The sequence below is a fragment of the Chlorocebus sabaeus genome, chromosome 26, assembly GCF_047675955.1.
Source record: "Chlorocebus sabaeus isolate Y175 chromosome 26, mChlSab1.0.hap1, whole genome shotgun sequence".
Taxonomy (NCBI): domain Eukaryota; kingdom Metazoa; phylum Chordata; class Mammalia; order Primates; family Cercopithecidae; genus Chlorocebus; species Chlorocebus sabaeus.
The window spans coordinates 33,046,224-33,066,457 of NC_132929.1; the positions used below are offsets into that span (position 1 = coordinate 33,046,224).

General features: G+C 44.3%; 1 protein-coding gene and 1 pseudogene across 5 annotated transcripts in view; both read left to right on the forward strand.

Moving 5' to 3' along the window:
• CGNL1 (cingulin like 1) overlaps positions 1 to 20,234 on the forward strand; it is a 174,778-nt gene that overhangs the window by 112,749 nt on the left and 41,795 nt on the right. The gene's annotated exons all lie outside the window — the stretch shown is intronic.
• LOC140710380 (2-iminobutanoate/2-iminopropanoate deaminase pseudogene) lies at positions 597 to 1,663 on the forward strand (annotated as a pseudogene).

Genomic DNA, 20,234 nt, shown 5'->3' on the forward strand with positions numbered 1-20,234 from the left:
AAAAAGCTTATTTTGACTTGAGCCAACATTACTTATTTTCAGGTATACAGAGCCAAAAAAAAGTTAAAGAGGAGGATTGGCTTATTGTTGTTATTCTAGGCAGAAGCGATACTTAGTGGGAACATTTAGCCAGGACTAATATACTGGGTTAGCATACGTATTTTTCTCAAAAGCATTGTGAGGAATTCTTAAGGGTTGGCGTTCTCTGGTATTGTTGGTAATATAAGTGTCATTGGTTGCTACCAAATGAATCTATATACTCAGATTTTCCTTTTGTTCAGATTATTTTATATTTTAAAAAGGTCCATGTTGAGGCAGATATTTATACAGAATCAAGTGATTAGAATTGTGATTAGTTGCTAGCTTTGCAGATTATGCTGTTACTGAGAACATTGCCTTTACTGGTTTTTAACTTCTCTTAATGTGTAGATCTGCGAAACACAGTTGCTGTAAAAGTTCAAATGCTGCCAGATAGGCTAAGTGAGGAGAAGAAAACCTTTAGATTACCTCTCTCAAAGAGAGTCACCAATATTCTACAGTCTCTGGATATAGTTTTTGAGTATACAGAGAGTACGAGGTTTTGCATGGACGGACGTTTTCATTTCTTTGGCCTGTTTACCTGGGAGTAGAGTAGCTGGATCATAAAATAACTGAGGAACTCCCGAAATGTTTTCCAAAGTGACAGAACCATTTCCCATTCCCCTAGTAATGCCTGAGGGTCCTCCTTTCTCCACATCCTCTCCCACACTTGTTATTATCTGCCTTTTTTATGATAGCCATCTTTGTGGGTGTGAAATGGTATTTCATTGTGGTTTTGATTTGCATTTCTCTGATAACGAATGATATCAAGTATTTTTTCATGTGCTGATTGGCCATTTGTATGTCTTCTTTGGAGAGCTATCTGTTCAGATTCTCTGCCTATTTTAAAATTGGGTTGTCTCTTTATTATTGAGTTGTAATGGTTCTTTATATATTCTGGATACCGGTCTCTTAGTACATATTTACTTTACGAAATTTTTCTCCCCTCTTTGGATTGTCTTTTCACTTTTTAAATGCTGTCCTTTGAAGTGCAAAGATTTTTAATTTTTATGATGTCCAGTTTACTTTTTTTCTTTTGGTACTTGTGTCATATCTAAGAAACCATTTCCTCATCCAAGGTCATGAAGACCTTCTCTTCTGCAGTTGAGTGAGAAGTGAGCAGAACTGGGGTAGGGACGACTTCTCCCAGAGGGGGTGCAAGAGAGAAGGCTTAGCCATGTCATCCTTGATTAGAAAGGTGATCAGCACTGAGAAAGCCAAAGGGTACACTGCTCCCTACAGTCAAGCTGCGTTAGTTGACAGGATCATTTACGTTTCAGGAGAGCTAGGCATGAACCTTTCGAGTGCACAGCTTGTGCCAAGAGTAGGTAACAGAAGAAGCTAAACAGGCCCTTAAGAACGTGGGTGATATTTTGAAAGCTGCAGGCTGTGACTTCACTAATGTGGTAAAAACAACTGTTTGGCTAGCTGACACAAATGACTTCAGGGCTGTCAGTGTAATCTACAAACAGTATTTTAAGAGTGGTTTTTCTACTAGAGCTGCTTACCGTGTTGCTGCTTTGCCCAAAAGAGGCCGGGTTGAAATTGAAGAGTAGCTGTTTAAGGACCTCTCACGACAGCCTGACTAAAAGTGGGCCCAGTACTGTCTAGTTTGGAATTTTTAACATCTTAATTGTCACAGTTGATGTAACGTCTTAATTAACATCTTGATATTTATAATTGATGAAAAGTGTAAGTTTGACTAAAGTATCCAAAGTTATGGAAATACTGTATAATAGAACTAAACATGAATTGAAGATTAGATGGTGAATCCAGTTACTGATGTTACAGATTACACTTATGCACGCCCATGTCACTGAATGTACGAAAGAGATACTCATTACATAGTTACTCAAATAACAGGGAAATAACATGTAGGAAAGACGAGTTATTGTTCCTGAGAAATAATCAAGAGCCTACCTAATTCCAATAAATTTAGTGTTGTCAGATATTTAGTTGTGTCAGGTATGTGATTCTGGTAATTCTGCTTTTACTAGTTTAAAATCAAAATATTTAAATTTGAATGGTAGGGGTAAAGAAATAGAAAATGGACCAAAACTTTATGTAGATAATATTTTTCTAAAGGATAGAAAATAGACATGCAGATTTAAGATTTACTCTTTTTCTAAGAATTTGATAGCTTTAGCTCTTACATTTAAGTCTATGACTCATTTTGAATTAAATTTTGAACATAGTGTGAAGTAGGAGTCTATTTTACTGTTTTGCATGTAATATTAGCTGTCTCATCACCGTTTGTTGAAGAGATGATTCTTGCCTCATCGATTGTCTTAGCACTATTCTGTTCTTCTTAAGTTTTATTTTCCAGGCTCTGTACCATTCAAGTTGTTTCTCAGACATTAGTTTTGGTGCCAAAGCGTGGATATTAAAGCATCTACTCAAGAGAGACTGTTTAAACTAGAAGCGACTGAGATACTACTAACTAGTAAGTTCGAGTTAGGGTTACTGCCGTTGTAGGTAGGTGAGAGGTTGTGAGAGAAATTAGAGAGATTGTGAGGAAAATTAAGCTGTTATTAGAAAAATAAAAAGAGTAGCGTTTTCTCTGGATATCTGGAGGTCGGGGAAGCATATTTTCAACGTTGCTTTGTGTGCAGCCTTGCTGATGGTAACTTGGTTACCTGGAGAGATTTCGTGACAGACACAATTTTTCTACTGTAGGCTGGACTTTTACACATGGACAACAGTAGTTACTTGAAATAGTGAAACAATGAAAATAAGCAATAAAAATCAGGAGTTCTCCTAGTGGCTGTGTGACCTCAGGCAACTGCTCCAACCTTGTTTTATCTTATGTTAAATGGGGATACTGAATTTATGACCTCTGGCCCTGTCTGGCATTAAAGTTCTGTGATGTTGATGCATTTGAAGATGATGTTTACATGGCCAGGCTTTGATGTTTAGAAACCACATTATAAAAACCTACCTAGCAGTGCCAGAAAGTAAGGAAGTGTTCCAAACACACACACACACACACACACACACACACACACACACCCCCCCACATGCTCACATCGATGAAGTATGGCAGAGGGACACAGGAGCCAAATACAGAAGCTGCCAGTGTCCAAAGTCACAAAATAAGGTAGTATTGGATTATAACCCCCAAATAAAATAAATGCATGTGGGTTCTTACTGATATAACAAGTAATTGAATACATAAATGGGGAATAATAGAGAAATCTACCTTCTGAAAGAGTTCCAAGTAATTTATTTAGATATGTTGCCTTCAAATAGGTAGGGGCTCACCCCCCACTCTTGAAGTTGGGCTGCACATAGTGAATTCCTTCCAGAGTGTACAGGATGAAGTGGGGGAGAAAAGAATGACTTTTTCTGGCGGGTTGGGGCGTCACTGGAGAAACCTGACAAACATTATATCAGCCAGGTGATCAATTTCAGCATCAATCACATTGATAGTATATATACCCTTGATAGAATATGCTGATAATGACACTTTACCTTTGTGGTCTTTCTACCCCAAACATCAGACAAATTCCAATTGAGGAACATCTTGCGAATATGCCTTGCCCAGTACTCCTCAAACTGTTAACAGTCATCAAAACCAGGGAAAGTCTGAGGAGCCGTCACAGCCAAGAGGAGCCTGAGGAGCTATGATGACTGAATGTGATGTGGTGTCCTGAATGGGATCAAGTCAGAAAAGGACGTTAGGTAAAAACTAAGGAAAGCCGAATACAGTATGGACTTTGGTTAATAATAAGAGATCGGGATTAGTTCATTCATTAGGACACATGTACCATGTTCGTGTAAGATGCAGTAACGGGGAAGCCGAAGGGAATGGAAGGGAATTTTGTATTATTTTAGCAGTTTTTCTATAATCTAAAGTTTTTATAAAGATAATTTTTCATTTAAAAAACCTACCTGGGGGAATATTCTAACACCCAGTTTGGTGCCTCTTCTGTGAAGTCATCCTCAAGCAGCCTCCTTCCCACAGTGCCACTGCTTTCTCCGCGGCACCACTTGCATCTCTGTTCTGCCACTGGCACTGCAGTTAACTTCCGCTCTTGTCTGCCCTGCAAGGCTGTAAGCTCCTCCTTCATCTTTATGCACAGCTTCTGGCACACAGGAGGCACTCACATGTTTCTTTAGCTGATACAGTGAAGGAATGAGCCCTAGAACATATATTTCCTGAATCCACCACACGTACCACTTTTTGCTCTGAGTTCCTGAACTCAAAGATGCTCACATTGTAGCTAAGAGGCAGGATAGTAATGGGATAATGATGCCCATGATGTAGGAAGAACAGATGAATCTGCATTATCGAAGAGTTCCAAATAATTTAGGAAGATGAAGGAATGTCTATTCTGTCTACTTTAAAGAACAGCATAAGGTTTGCAATGAGAATGTGTCAGAAAAGTGCTTTAAAAATATGTTTATCCCAAGAAAGATGCAAATAGTACTAGGACCAACTCCCCTCCTCCTCTACCTTCGCTCCCCACCAACTCACTTCCGGATATTTCCAGTCAGAGGTTTTATTTCTTCGTTTAAGGCTTTTACTTTTTGAAATCCTCAGGTATGATGACTTATCTGGAGGCATACACTTAATTTATCAACTAAAGCCTTAGGTTTCTCACACTGGTGAAGGCAGAACCTGGAGACCTGCCTATAGGAGGCACCTCTTAAGGGAGGTTAGAGGATCTGATTGATTCAGTGATCCCAGAAATTGAGGTTGAAAAGATGAGGTGGGCCTAACTTGATCCGTCTCCTCCGAGGCAGCACACACATTTCAGGATTACACTCCAATCCTCCCTAATAGCGCAGGGCACAGATTAAGGAGGGCTAGGTTTTCAATTGCAAGGAAACTTTGTGAGCAATAGATTTGCAACTTTGTTTATACATTGATATTTTGCATAGGTTGAATTTGAGAATACTCACAAAAGCACATAGAGTAAAATAAAAAAGATATTTCTAAAAGAACATAGAAAATATAAATTTAAATAGATTCAATTCTGGGGATAGTGAGGACAAATAGAACCCAGCGATGTAGTCCAATAATCTTGAAGGTGAATTAGAGGTGTAGTCCTGAGACTTCTGGCAAAGTGAAAAAGGAAACACGATTAGCTTCATGATTTTTGTTGTCCATAAGGAAAAAAAAAACCCAAAACATTTCCTCAGGGGAATTAAAGCTTCCCTTAACATATAATTCTGGAATGAAAGCTTCCCTTAACATATAATTCTGGAATTAAAGCTTCTCTTGACATATGATTCTGGAAGTTATACTCAAGTTTCCTTGCTAGCCTGGGGACCTGGGGACCCCATTAGCAGAGAGAGGAAGTAGATGCTGAGATCCAGGCATGTCCACTGTCACCTGTACATGTCTCAGGCCCACACATCACCAAGGGAGAAACAAATCATTGTCCCAGAGTCTTGAACAGGCCCTCAGGTATGGGCATTTTATTTCCAGATTTTACTTCCTTACTGTGAAGTATGAGATAACATCTGTCCTTCTGCGCGTGGGATAAGGGGACAAGTCTAAATGTGAGTATATGAGCATTATTCTGAAGTCTGGTTTGATACCAGGAGTTAACAAGATAAAGAACACAATAAATACATTAGACCAGAATTAATACTTTAAATAGTGAGTTTATGATTTCAGATTTGCAGTGAAGTTAATGTTGGTAAAGTTGCATCATATTGATGCTCTTGCCTTTCTTTTGAAAATATTAAAATTTAAGTAAGAGCTGAAGAAGCTGATCCATAGAAGTCTGCAGTCATTCAGAATCACTCCAATTGTTGTGCTCTCTTCTTTGGACAGGGTTACTAGACAAGGAGATTGGGGCCACAGACAGATTTTGGAAGGAGCTTTCTAGTGATGGATGACAGAACTCGTGGTCCTGTCCTGTTAACTTGTTTTTCATGACATAAAGACACAGAAATCATGCTTATCAAGGTTGTACATGACCCAAAGCAGGCAGAGAGAGCCCAAGTACAAAATGCAGACCCAAGATTCCCAATGATCTCATGGTCAGAAACAAGCGATTAAAAATCAACTTGATTAACCTGAAAAGAGATATATGATATCTCCTGTTTCTTTTGCTTTCCTTTTTGGGGATTAACTAGAGAAGGAAGACCCTTGAGTTACTGGACTTCTGGGTGATCATAAGCTCCACTCCGTGGCAGCAGCATAGATACACTCATGCATATAAGTAAACATGCTATCAAGTTCTAGAAACCTCCGAAGTACCATTTAGTGGATTCGGTGAGATTGCATATTCTCAAATTCGATGCTCTTCTTTCCATCTGCTATGGTTATTATAGGTGCTCAGTTACTTTCCACAATCAGAGGTTTTCAACAAATAATAAGTAGTTATGGAGCTCCAATTGTGTATGTGACCTTGGTCCAGGCACTGGAGCTAAGGAGATAAGCAAGACGTAGTCCAGATCCCCAAGAGACCCAGGCGTCTCTCCTAAATACGTGTAGATGATGGATGAATTCACGTACCACATTTGTAACCGACAGTACCTAGAAGAATGAGGTGGACAATAAGTGCTCAGAGAGAGATGTGAAAACACTAATGTGGGGTATAAACCTGAAATTCAATTATAAAAATAAATCTGCAAAGCAAGGGATGTAGGCTCCAAAGACCATCATTTTTATATGCCTGTGCTCTTGCCATTGAAAAAGTTTTTTACATTTATAGGTTCATCTAGTGACTGTTCTCAGGGCATAGCCATCAAATGAATATTTGTAACTGGATAGTGTGTAAGTGGGGAGAGGTTGAGAAGGATCTGTATTCTGAAATGGAGGCCAAAAAGCTTTGTTTATGATGGAAGTACAGAGGTGGAGTTCTCGTTCTCTTCTGTGTGTCTCTAGGACCCTGCTGTGGTTCTGTTGAAATCCAGGCTGTGAAAGAGTCCGCCTCTGCCACCACCCTTTTTCTTTGTTCCTTTTTTTTTCTCCTCTGCACCTGGATTCAGCATTTACCACCCTTAATTTATGAGCAACTTATAATAAACTACTCATATGTGATTAGGCCATTAAAAATAGAAGTAGAAAACGTAAAAGCAGGAGGAGGGATGGATTTTATTATGGGAATCAGCCCAATCCCATGAACTGTCTGTTCTTTCTGTTTGGGGCTAAATGGTCCTGATTCTTCATTTTAGACTAATTGCAAACTGGTGTGCATTACATTTTCCATCCCAGAACAACTGGATTATGGCTTTCTGTTCATTCCTGAACTCCAGCCACTTGTGATGGTGCACAGTGTTCAGCTGGCATCTTATCCAGCAGATTTTGGCCAAGGGTGTTCCCTGGAAACTCGATTGTCTAGGCATGAGCTCAGACACTGGCTCGTTTGCCATCCCTCTAAATGTCTCCATGTGCTTCACGTATAATTCTAACTGGAAAGCCAAAAGGTAGCTCCTCTTCTCTGCATGCAATAGCTTTCTCGTCGCTCCTGTCTTAGGGATTTATCACTCATTCCTTGTATGACAGGAACCGTGAAGGTTGTTGTCATCACCTCTACTGGAAATGGCTTGAAGGAAGGTCTTTTAAAAATCTTTCTTTACAGCCTTCTGGGGGCTTTATAGGGTAGAGGATCAGTTCATATAACTTGGCTATACCCTGTGGGTCCTTAAACCATGATGCTTCCTGTAGTTCCTACAGGAAGCATTTCCTGTGAAATCTCTGAAATAGCTTTCATGTGTAACTTAGAAACCAGCTGTCAGCAACTCATTTGCGTAGTATCATCAGTATCCTTCTTGCTTTCTCAGTCAGCTCATTTACCACCATGCCTTCCAGTTGGTGTTGGTCTCATTACCAGCATCCTCGTGGATTGTAAGATGCAGTGACTCTGGAACCTTTGCCAGCTCTCAGACCTTGAGGTGGCTTTGAGCTGTCTTGTGGGAAGGCCTCCCTTCTGTGTCAAGTATTCCTCATGGTTACTACCAGTTTGTTTCTTTAAAATCAAACTTCTTATAAAATGTGAATTTCTGGTTTTATACCTGCGATGATTCAAAAATAGCCTTCGTTTGCCCTTTTGACCTAGGAACATCATTAAGGAGAGAAAGAAAGGATGACAGTAAATAATCAGCCCTAGGGACTCCATCTGGGAAAATATGAAGGTATAGCCACTCTACTGTTTTCAAGCTCTACATATGAGAGCATTGATGAACGATTTTGGGGAGGTACTTATAAGCACCAAGGAAGGATAGTAAATGAATCCACATTGTCTTGGGAGGTGTTTCACATGATTTGGAGTGTGACCAGCCCCATTTTCCCTGATGTAGATAGACTTTAATAAAGCATTAGGTCCCAGTTCCAGTGTAAATTTTGTTAATATCACATGAAGGCCAAGAGAATTGGGAAGACATCTATTTTCGTATGAAAGCATAACTTTGGAAGCACATAAAGCAACTAATTGACAAGAAAAATGAAAGCATATTTCCAGAAGGCCAAGAATGTCTTGCAATCCAGATAAATGCTGTTTGTAAAAGCAACACTGATAACCAGGAATGACTGTGGAATGGAGCCTCATGAAGTCCGAGATAAGATAAATGAGTGAAAGGCAGGAGGAGGGAGGTGTGTGTTTCCAGGGAAAATGTTCACAGGGTTATTCTAAAGCTCAGTTAGAGAGGCTTACCAAGGCGACAAATACGTTTTTTTTTTAAAAAAAAACCAAACAGCCTTAGTTCCTTCCTTGTAGGGCCTTAAAACCAAAATGTGACTATTTCTAAGAAACTCATGATAATTTTTAACAGAATTACCTACTGAGAAGATCAGGAGTTGTGCTTGACCTGATATTTGAGTCGAGCCCTGCCTTCTACTCTCGGGGTCCCCAACCCCCAGGCCATGGACCGGTATAGGTCTGTGACCTGTTAGGGACCAGGAGCATGAACCCTATTATGAACTGTGCATGCAGGGATCTAGGTTGCATTCTCGTTATGAGAATCTATAGTAACTAATGCCTGATGATCTCAGATGGAATGGTTTAATCCTGAAACCATCCCTCCCCTCAACGCCCCCATCCATGGAAAAATTGTCTTCTACGAAACTGGTCCCTGGTGCCAAAAAGGTTGGGGACTGCTGCTCTACTCCGTTCCAAGTCTGTCTTGGAATGATCAAGAAAGAGGTTGGTGGCCTTTAGCTAGTAGCTGGGGTGGTAGGCGGTTTATTGTAGAGGATGAGAGCGTGAGCCCCGGAGTCAGACTCACATCGAATCCTGGCTATGGGCCTTGAGTCAGGCCAGTTCACTGGTTGGAGCCCCTGTTTCCTAATCAATAAAATGAGGATAATTACAGAGCCCAGCACACAGAGCACAGAGAGGGTGAAATGAGCCCGTACATTCAAGACTTGGTAGCACAGTGTCTGGCCACCAACAGCTGCTGATAGACTCAGAGAGGGGAGAAGGGCCAGGGGCCAGGCACGGCAACTAGTCTGTGGTTGCTGAGTCCGGCCGTGCTGAGAAGGGTGGCAGTTGCATCCCTGTTCTGTGGAAGCAGCGCTTCAGCAATCCAAACAGAGCAGCAGACCCCAGGAAGGGGAGTCTGACACCCCCGAGGCCCCACATCCTACTGTGTTTGGTGGTATGGGGATGGCTGGGGAGTGATATCCCAGTTGGTGCAGGTCCAAGGATCTGTACCAAGGCAGGTCCCTGTAAGTGCCTGGTGCATCTGGCGACTTCAAACAAAGGGCACCAGTAACAGCGTTGGTCCAACAGGAAAGAAGGCCTTTGGCAAGAGGGCCTCTTTGTTTGCTTCTGTGTGTGTACACCTTGTCTGCCCTGACAGGCGGAACTTACTGTTTGTTTTGTGGAACAAAGAACAGGCCTGGTTAGATTGGAGTGGGAACTGGGGGCAGGTGGGGGGAGCAGGGTGGGGCAGGTGGTGGCAGGGTTCCTGTTGTGACAGCACACTCCAGGAGAAGCATCTGGCATGCGTCTCTTGGCCTCAGCAGGGGGAAAAGAATAAAGACACATTCTCATGCTTCAACTTTGATCCCACGAAGTAAAAGTCCACAGACAAGGGTCTTGAGTGGCCTGAACCTCTTCACTCTCGGCTTCTTATTTAGCATAAATAGGAAAATTATTGGAGCTAGCTGCTTACCACAGAATGAGGTGAAAGAGAGGGCTACGGCTTCCAGAAATGGAACAATTCCACAGGAATGGAGGGTGTGGGTGGGCCAGGCAGAGGGGCAGGCCCTGCAGAATCTGGAAACGGTGGCTTCACCTCAGGCCGCAGGAGCCGAGCATGTGTGCTGTGCAGCGGAGATGCGGGCTTGCAGCCATGCACACACAGGCGGCGGCCTGGCCTGTAGGAGTCCTGTAGGGAAGAAGCCCAGCCATTGTACAGGGAGGCATTTCCTTCTCACATGAGTGGACACTTCCATTTTCCTGGTGCCCTCCATGGTGTGCTAAGAAGAGTGTAAACGACATTCTCTGTACCCTTGAGAATCAGAGGTGGGGATGGTCTAGATAGAAAACAGAATCGAGCAGAAAGCAGCCAGCCTTAGTGGGGTTCCACACTGTGGCATGTGCTGTTTTCTTCCACCTGCACTGCCTTTCCCTTCCCTCTGTGTGTGGCACCAAGACTCTGCAGCTTCACCCGTCTCACCCGAGTAGAGTGAAGGCTCTCTCACCTCCTCTTTGTAGCACTGGGTTCCTGTCTCCACTATAAAATACGTAGTTTTGTGTTGTGCTTCCTTTTTTCACATCAGTTGCTCATACTTATGTTGATTGTTGAAACTTTTTTTTTTTTTCCTAGAGACAGGGTCTCACCCTGTTGCTCAGGCTAGAGTGCAGTAGCTTGATCATGGCTCACTGCAGCCTCAATCTCCTGGGCTCAAGTGATTCTCCCACCTCATCCTCCCAAGGAGCTGGGACTACAGGCGTGTACCACCATGTCCAGCGAATTCTTTGTACTTTTTGTAATGACAGGGTTTTGCCATGTTGCTCAGGCTGGTCTCAAACCCCTGGGCTTAAGTGATCCATCCACGTTGGCCTCTCAAAGTGCTGGGATTACAGGTATGAGCCCCTGTGCCTGACCTGGTTGTATGTTTTTTTTTTGTTTTTTGTTTTTTTTTTGAGTGTTTACTTGTGGCCAGACACTGTATTAAGCCTATGAGCAAAAATGGATGCATGCTGTCTATCCTAAAAAGTTTACAGTCTAGTAGAAGAAAACGTAAGAAAAAACCATACAAGTAAATAAAAATTGTACCCATGATAAGGCCTATGGAAGAGAGGGGCTAGGATTTGACCTCATTTGGGTGGTCGGGGACCATTTCCTTGAGGAGGTGAGGATCAGTAGAGAGGAGGCAGAGTCTTCAGGCAGATGTGCAGAGGCCCTGGGGTGGGAGGAAGTATGGTACGGGAGGAATTTTTTTTTTTTTTAAGCCAGTAGAAGGATGGGGTGGGTGAGGAGGAGGAGTGTGGAATGAGATGGGGCTGGAAGGGTAGGTAGACGATATAGACATTGGGGACTGAATTAAGGAGGTTCGTTGTTTATTTTTGCTTTTATCCTTAAGAGCACAAGAAGGCCACTGAAGCCTTTGGTAGAGGGTGACATGACCTGATTTGGGACTCAAAATAATTTCTCCTGCCCCAGTGTGTGGGGATGGATTGGAAAGGGCAGAAGAGGGGCTGTGGGCAGACCAGCTTGGAGGGTCTTGCTGTTGCCCGGGAAGGAAACGTTGGCAGCTTGGAGTTGCATGGGAGTGGTAGAGGTGGAGAAAGAAGAGCTGAGATAAACTTGGGAGCTCATGAAATAAAGTTAATGGCTTTGTGGTGTGTGTGTTTTTTTTTGTTTTTTTGTTTTTTTTTTTTTGAGACAGGGTCTCTCTGTGTCCCGCAGGCTGGTGATGTGATCTCAGCTCACTGCAACCTCTGCTTCCAGGTTCAAGTGATTCTCCTGCCTCAGCCTCCCGAGTAGCTGGGATTACATGCCTGTGCCACCACACCTGGCTAATTTTTGTATTTTTAGTACAGATAGGGTTTCACCGTATTGGCCAGGCTGGGCTCAAACTCCTGACCTCAAGTGATCTGCCTGCCTTGGCCTCCCGAAGTGCTGGGATTACAGGCATGAGCCACCATACCTGGCTTAAATGGCTTTTCTTATTATGTAACTTCTCAGAGCCTTTAATATGTGGGTTAATGTAAATTGTGATTCTCTGAGAAAGGACTTGACCATCAAATTTTCCACAATATGACCAGGCTACAAATCTTTTTTCAAAGAATCTTCCACAATACTTTTATTCCATAGTATACTTCTGGGGAAATACTGCGTTATATAATTGCTTCTTTTTGGGGTACTTTCCACAGAGAGTTGTAGATACTATACCAAGGTCTGTAATTGGAAATGGGTCTGACCCAGTACGAAGAGGAATGTGTTTGACACAGGGTTTGAGTTGAAGCCTTGGGCAGATCAGACGGAATAGGTAGACTGAATTCAGTTTAGGAAGGTTTTGGAGGCCAGGCTGAGGGGAGTTTGGATGCATTTTGTTGTGTGTCGGGAGTCGTTCCGGGCTCTGAGCTGTGTCATGGCGGAAGTGCCATCTTGGCTGGGTCATTCTGGAAGATGCCTGGTAAACGGGGTGGGTGGTGAGGTGTGTATTGGAGTTGGGCAACCTGGCTTTCTAGCAGTGAGTGGATGAGAACCCGGGCGTGGGGAGTGGGAACGGAGAGTGCATCTTTGGGGTTGAGAAGGAAGTGTGAGATGTTTTCCTTCACACCCTTTTCTTTGGTGGGTGGCCACTGGCAGCAGCTGAAAACACGAGAGGCTCTTCTGTGTTTTTCTGAGGCCAGATAAGCATAAGGACGCCCTTGGAGCCCGTGGGTTCCCATGCAGCACTGGCAGAGAAGCCGCGTGTTGGCAAGGGCGCTGTCATTGTCAGGGAGTGGGAGAGGAATTACTTAGGTTAATAGATGAAGCCTGAGGAAAGGGTTAAGTTGGCATCAAGGCCATCAACTTCCCGCCATGGCTGAGATTTCACTGTGTGACTTTGAACAGGCCACTTAACCTCTCCAGGCCCCAGTTTGCTCATCTAGAAAATGAGAGGCTAGAACAAACGTCAGGCCCCTCCTGAGCTGGAATTCCAGCCGTCTTGGGGAACTGAACATTGTTAATTAGGGCAATCATTTATCAGGGTCAGCATGAGCCTGTGCTCCCAGAGAACTATCAATTTTGTGAAAAATTTAGATTGAGAATGGAGACTTTGGGGAAAAAAAAAGTGTGGAGTGTTCAGTTCACACATTCCTCTGAAATTCAGGCATGTTTTCTGAGGTAAAGATGTAACAAAGTGAGGCCGACTTTAGCCAGGACAGATTTTTTAGTAACGCAAAGGTAGACAGCATGCTAATGAATGAATCTGCTAACTGAATGCTTATTTTAGGAACAGAGGGTGCTAACATTTTATTTTTATGTGGGGTGTTTGCAAGTTGAAGGAATTTTCTCATAGAGACATTATTATGAATTGAGGCTAGGTTCTCAGGTCAGCTAACAATAGTTGATTTAGCCCATGACACCACTAAAATAGTGTGTATTAACTATAAAATACAGAATGCATGTGTAGTGGGGGAATGTGTGTGTATGCTTGGGGAGTATCACTGGGTATTAAAAAAATACCTAGACACATAAAAACCTCTATCAAACTGATTAATTCAGTAACCTTGGATTGTGAGTGTGCTGTGTGCCAGGTGCTGGGCTGGGCACAGAGTGAGATGGGGGCCCTGCCTGGAAGGGCTCCTGGTCTTGTTTTCAGCCTGTGGGCTCTCAAGTCCAGCTGCCTGTGTTGGCTTCTGGCTCTGCTGCTTATACCTATGAGCACCTAAGCAAGTGACTTACCTCTCAGTACCTCAGTTTCCTCACTTAGAAGCAAAGGATTATAATAGTTAATAGTAGTGCCTCCCTCAGGGGGAAACCGACGAGAATTCAGTGAAATGACTCATGGAAAGCACATAGCCGGTGTCTGGCATAGACTGAGCACTCAGTAAATCTAGTGATGCCTGCCTAGCCAGAGCCCTGTCCTCAGGGGATGCAACCAGCAACTCACCTGAGGCCTATGTGGGGAGTTAGGCTTGTCGTCCAGTTCAACAGGCATAGCCTGGCATGGGATGGGGTGAGAGGTGGAGACGGGGTGTTGGCCATAGTGGGAGAGAAGAAGTGGGGAGTGGGAGGAGGCTAAAGGAAAAGGGTGTTGTCTGATTTTTTCCCCAGAAGTCAAGGTACAACTTACCAGCAAAGGGGATGGGGTTGGGGCAAGGGGTGACCTCTAGGAGCCATCTGAGAACTGCACGGGAGCCAGAGGGTTATTGGAGGCACCTAGATGGGGAGGAAAGAGGAAAGGGACTGGCAGCTAAGGAAGAGATGGGAGCAGGAGTGGGACCCCAGCAGCAGTGCCCTGACTGCCCCCATGGATCCTGCAGCGGCACTCACAGAGGGGAGGTTCTGGGAAGGGTTCCGTGGGTGTCTGCGTGTCTAGAGGTGGCGGGGACTATCTTTGGTTGGTAGTCTTTAGTTCAAGCCCCAGGTTTTATCTCCAGCCTCTGTGTGGGGTCTGACTCTTCTGTTCTCTGGGAGACTGTTCAGGAGCCTAGAGCAGTTGGTAATCAGGATGCTGATAGGCCCAATTTGCAGGGAGCGTTGTTTTGATTTTGGCCCCCATGCTTTCAGAGAAGACTTGGTACAACCTGCCAGTAAGTGAGGAAGGACCCTGGACAGTTTAGCCTAAGAGGAAAAGAAAGATAGATGGTATGAGGATGGGCTTAAGTGTTTGAAAGGCTCTCATTTGGAAGAAGGTCTCACTAAACCATCCTTGGTTGGTCTCAGTGATATTGCAGGAATGCAAACGTCAGCTCAGTGTGAGGGAGAGGTTTCCATGCCTGAGAGCTGTGGGAAAATGGAAAGGCTTGTTTTGAGAGGCAGTGTGTTTCCAGCCCCCGAGCAGAGACTGAATGGCTGCTTATCTTCCAGAGATAGCGGGGAAAGTGGAAGGAAGTGTTGGAAATTCAAATGAGGGTTTCAACCTGAGAAAGTTGGTGTCTCAAATAATGCTGATGCTCTGTGACGTTATGAATGGGTAAGATAAATGAAATACAGGCCTGTTTTAATTTATCTAGAGAAATGGAAACTTTGGTAGGTCAGAGAGAGGAAATAACCTTCATCTGCTGTGCAGTTAATCGCAGAGATGGCTTAAAGACCTTAGACCAGTGTGCTTATGAGCCTGTCTTCAGCCAGTGATTACTTAGATTTCACTTATGAACATGTTGAACTCTTTCTGGGACTTTAAACTCTTTAAAAATGGCACTGTACCTTGTTCAACTTGTACATTCAGTGACTGTAGACGATCAGTGGTGGGTACTTCAATCCTTAATTGGATTCTCTTCTGTGACATTTTATAGTCATGGAAATGAGGCTTGGGGAAGTTGTGGCTGCCTCAGGTCACACAGACCGACCCAGGGGCTGCCCTGGGACCAAGACACCCACTCCTGCTCAGCCTCCAGTGTTCCTTCTATTTAGGCCACTTTCAGAGGTCCCAGTGCAGTTGGGATACGTCAGTACCAGGCATAGCATTTCATTAAGCTACCGCCTAAGGATGCACAGTGTGGGATGCTTTTAGTGTGTGACCAGGGATTTTGTGGCACATGGCAGATTTTCCTAGATGTGAAGTCTGTTACTCTGCAGAGCCTCGCTGTAACACCGTTAATTGTCAAAGCCAGGGCCGGGCGGGGACTGCCAGGCCCTCCAGATCCTCAACAGTAGGTCAGTCGGAGCCTTCGCAGGGGACCTCCCCCTACTCCTGATGAGCTGGCCCCAGGGATGGGCCAAGTCTCTGTGACACATACACAAGAGGGCTTCTCAAAATCACGAGTCATCTGGGTAGATGTGGGTATCTTAGGGGTGAGGCTGGGGTCCCCAAGGTCAGAGTACCCTGGCAGATGCAGTGCTTGTGGTCCAGTAAATGACAGCAGGTGACTTGGCTAGGGGTGGAGGGAGTGGGACTCTCATCAGGTAGGTCCTGGAGGGCAACCTGAAGCCCAGAGTGGATCAATTGAGGACTGGGCCCCCGATGTGTGTGGGGCAGGTGTTGCAGCTTCATCAGCCTGCAGTGTTCCAGGGCTCGCTCAGGGCAGGCTGGCTAAAGGCTTGGAGTGGAAGGGGTGTGTATTAGTCTGTTTTCATGCTGCTGATTAACATATACCCAAGACTGGGAAGAAAAAGAGGTTTAGCTGGACTTACAGTTCCACATGGCTGGGGAGGCCTCACGATTATAGTGGGAGGCAAAAGGCACATCTTACATGGCGGCAGCAAGAGAAAATGAGGAAGACACAAAAGCTGAAACCCCTAATAAACCCATCAGATCTCGTGAGACTAGTTCACTATCACGAGACTAGTGTGGGAAGGACCAGCCCCCATGATTCAATTACCTTCCCCTGGGTCCCTCCCACAACATGCGGGAATTCTGGGAGATACAATTCAAGTTGAGATTTGGTAGGGACACAGCCAAATCATATCAGGGTGATATGGGGTATTCACGGTTATTGAGCAGCTGCCCCCGCACCCTGCCTGGCGTTGCGCTGAGTACTTCCTTAGATACTCTGACACTGGGAGTGGCATAGCATTGCTCTTCCAGTTTACAGAGCAGGAAACAGAGCCTCCGGGTTCACTGCCGGTCATTGACAAAAGCAGGACGATGATGATGATAATGTTGACGAGGGTTAGCAGAATCACTCCTGTCTACTCAGTGCACAGTGCACGCCTGGCCACATGCTATGTATTTTACACACGTTACATTTCATCCTCACCACCACCCTGTATGTCAGGTGCTATCATTGCCCTTTCAAAGTGGAGGCAATTACAGCTCAATAAAAGGTAATTGACGGGCTCAGAGTTGCATGGTTGGTGGGCGGCTGAGCCAGGATTTAAACTCAAGTCTGTCTGACTCTGGGAGCCCGGGCTCCACTTGTCCTTGGGGCTGAAGCTTGTGATGAACTCCAGGTTTTGTTTTTAATGGATGTGAGCTGGGTGGGCTGCATCTGCAAGTATAACAGTGGGTCTTTACGTGATGTGATAGGCTAGATGATGCTGCAGTCATAAGCAGCCTCCAAAGCTCTATAGCTTCACGAAGAAAAGCTTATTTCTTGCTCATGCTACACATGCAGTCATGGCAGGGTTGGAGTTAGTTGCTTTGTTCCTGAATCCCTGGGGGACCCAGGTGTTGGCGATCTCTGCAGTGGGGTAGGAGGAGGATATGGTAAGTCACTAATGGGCTCTTGGAACTTGTACCTGGACATGACACATGCCACTTCTTGCATTTCCTTGGCCAAAGCTAGTCACATGGCCACTTCTGACTTCAAGGGGGCAGGAAAGCAGACTGATGTGCCTGGAGGAGAGAAGAACTGGAAATATTAGGTGAACAGCACTAATGATCCCCACAGTGATTCATGGGGCCTGTTTGGTCAGCACCCCAAGATGGCTCCTTTTTAAAACAGATGAGGGCTGGCCCTAGAGCAGTCCTGGGGAAGGTCTTAGATTAGACTTGGTTACTCCATCCCTCCCCCTCTGTCTGTCCCAGCTTTTTTGAGGGAGGGAGTGACATTTTATTCTCCATTCAGAAAAGGAGGGACTGAGTGAGTCTTGCCAACAGCATGGCTGGGAAACAATTGCTCTAAGAGGATGAGGGCCAGAAAGTCACCACACCTCCTTCAAGGCCTCTGTATAGACGGAAATCTGTGATTTATGCTCTGTAACTTCTGGGTGGGACATAGTAATTCCTTCCTGGACACTGTTTGCTGTCTATACAGCGACTCTTCCTTTGACATTTGGCCCCATTATCTTTCATTTTTCTTGATCCGTGCCCTGAATGGATCCATTAACGCCACCCTGTTTTTAAGAAAGCTGAGCTGCGATTTAGAGAAGTTGTTACTTGCACAAAAACCTCAGTGTGATCAGGTGACTATACCAGGATCAGGACGTTTCTATTCTGGCCCTGTTCCCCTTGCCAGTCAGTTAGAGCTGGCTGTTGAGCCAAGTAGCCTGCAAGGAGGAACCAGGGGACCATGGGCTTTGTAGGAGCCTGGTCTGCTCAGCTCTGTCTCAGGGAACAGCCTACTACTTTAAAGGAGGAAATAATAAAGGTCACTCTTGTCAGGTGTCTTAACCCTGTGGGTACCAGTGTCAGCCTAAACACTTGTAGCAGTCTTGGCCCAGTCTCTTGTCTACTAAGGCCATGTCCTTTTCTTTCTCCAGTCCCTGCTTAGCATCGCTCCGGTGGCCATAGAAGTGTGGGACAAAGAGAAAAGTTGACAGCTTTCTACATGGAAATTTGGTCTTGTTTGGGGCTGCAAGGAGGCACTAATGAGAAGCGTCATTGGATTGAAAGTTCTTGGTCTCAGCATTTGTGTTTAAGTTCTGAAAATGGCGTGATTTCTGTAATTCAGGATTGACTCTTTCAGCATTTATGGATATATGGTAGCAGCAAAATGGGGAAGCTGAAGGATCTGTTTTCACAAATAACAAGACTTCTGGGCAGGGCAGAACTGTGGACCGGAGTAGGGCCTGTGAGCTTCCAGATTGAGCCTTTGGCAGCTTGTTTATCTTCTTTCTTCAAAAATCCTGTTGAACCTGTTGGACATGTGTGTGCTGACAGCAAGCTGATTTGTAATCATTTGTAAAGCCATGTGGTCTGTCTGTGACAGCGCTCTAACTGGGAATCTAACCCTTGCGTTTACCCGGCTCTCATCCCCCAATATTTTCCAAGTGACGCAGAGCGCTGGAAACAGGGCATTGTCTGGGTGGAGTCCCTTCCTCCAGCCAGCAGCTCCTTGAAGGCGAACGGCACTGCAGGGGCATGTTGGGTTCTATAAACAGAACTTTTACATGCTGGTCACAAGGTTAGCTTAGACTGTGGCTCTCATGGTGAGGGAAATGGTGTCTTAGAAATATGATGTAAGGCTCTTTGTATCTCCTGGAAACTGGGGAACATTTTGTAAGAATTTTTCTAAGGAGTGGTGTTAAAAAAATAAAGCAAAGGCACAATGGAAGGTCTAAGGCTGTGTTTCAGAGAAACACATTTTCCCTCAAGCTGCTGCCCCCACTTGGAAGAGCCTGGTAGCAACTAGCAGAGGTCACAAGCAAGGAATCAGAGCCGGGTTCAAGTCCTGGGTGTGTGACTTTTGTCTACCTAACCTTAAGGTATTGCGGTCATTGACGGAGGTCTTACTGTGTGTCTGAAACATTGCTGGGTGCTTTGCATAATGTCTCAATTCATTTTTAGAATAACAAGAAAACTGAAGTTTCAACAAGAACAAGCAGGACCAGTTCAGGTCTGCTGACTCCAAGGCCTGCACTCTTTTTGTTTTCTTTTGTTTTTATGAAGATAACATTCATATAACACAAAATTCATTTTAAACATTTTACAGTGCACTTCAGTGGTTTTTATATATTCACAATTTGGGTAACCACCACCACTATCTAATTCTAGAAGATTTTCATCACCCCAAATAAAGCCCCTTTCATCTGAATTCCCCCTTTCTCTCATCCTTTGGCAACCACTCGTCTACTTTCTGTCTGTATGGATTTGCCTATTCTGGACATTTTGTATAAACAGAACAAGACCTGAACTATGGAACATGTTGTGTTTTGGAAAAATCCAATCACTTAACTGCTCCACGTCTATTTAGTTGCAGTGCATTGTGGTCACAGGTATTTTAATTTCCATCTCGGGTATCTCTGTAGGTTTACTGTGTGTCAAACACATTCTGTGAGCAAATGTGAGGATTTTATTGTCGAAACTTTTGTCTTGGACCTATATCTTCATTCCAGGCCACTCTGAGAGGGAATCTTAACTAGTTTTTTAAAGGGAAGCATGTTGACTTATTTCCTCAGGACGTTATGAAGAAAACCAGAGACATTTTTAACCCATGTAGTCACTGAGTTGCTATAGGAAAAACTGGGTAATTGAATATGATTAAAAGGGAGTATCTTTTAGGTTGTTCTGTAAGCAAGAAAATTGCCACCAGGGCAACAAAAACACAGGCTGTAAATAAAATCTTCGTTAAGCAAGGTATATGTAAACTCCACGAGTATGGCAGGTTAGTGACCATAAGGAGAGAATGGCCCTCACCTCTAGATGCTGTGGCAGGGACATTGTTACAGATGATCTGGTTTAAATGGCAGCATTTGAAAATAAAATG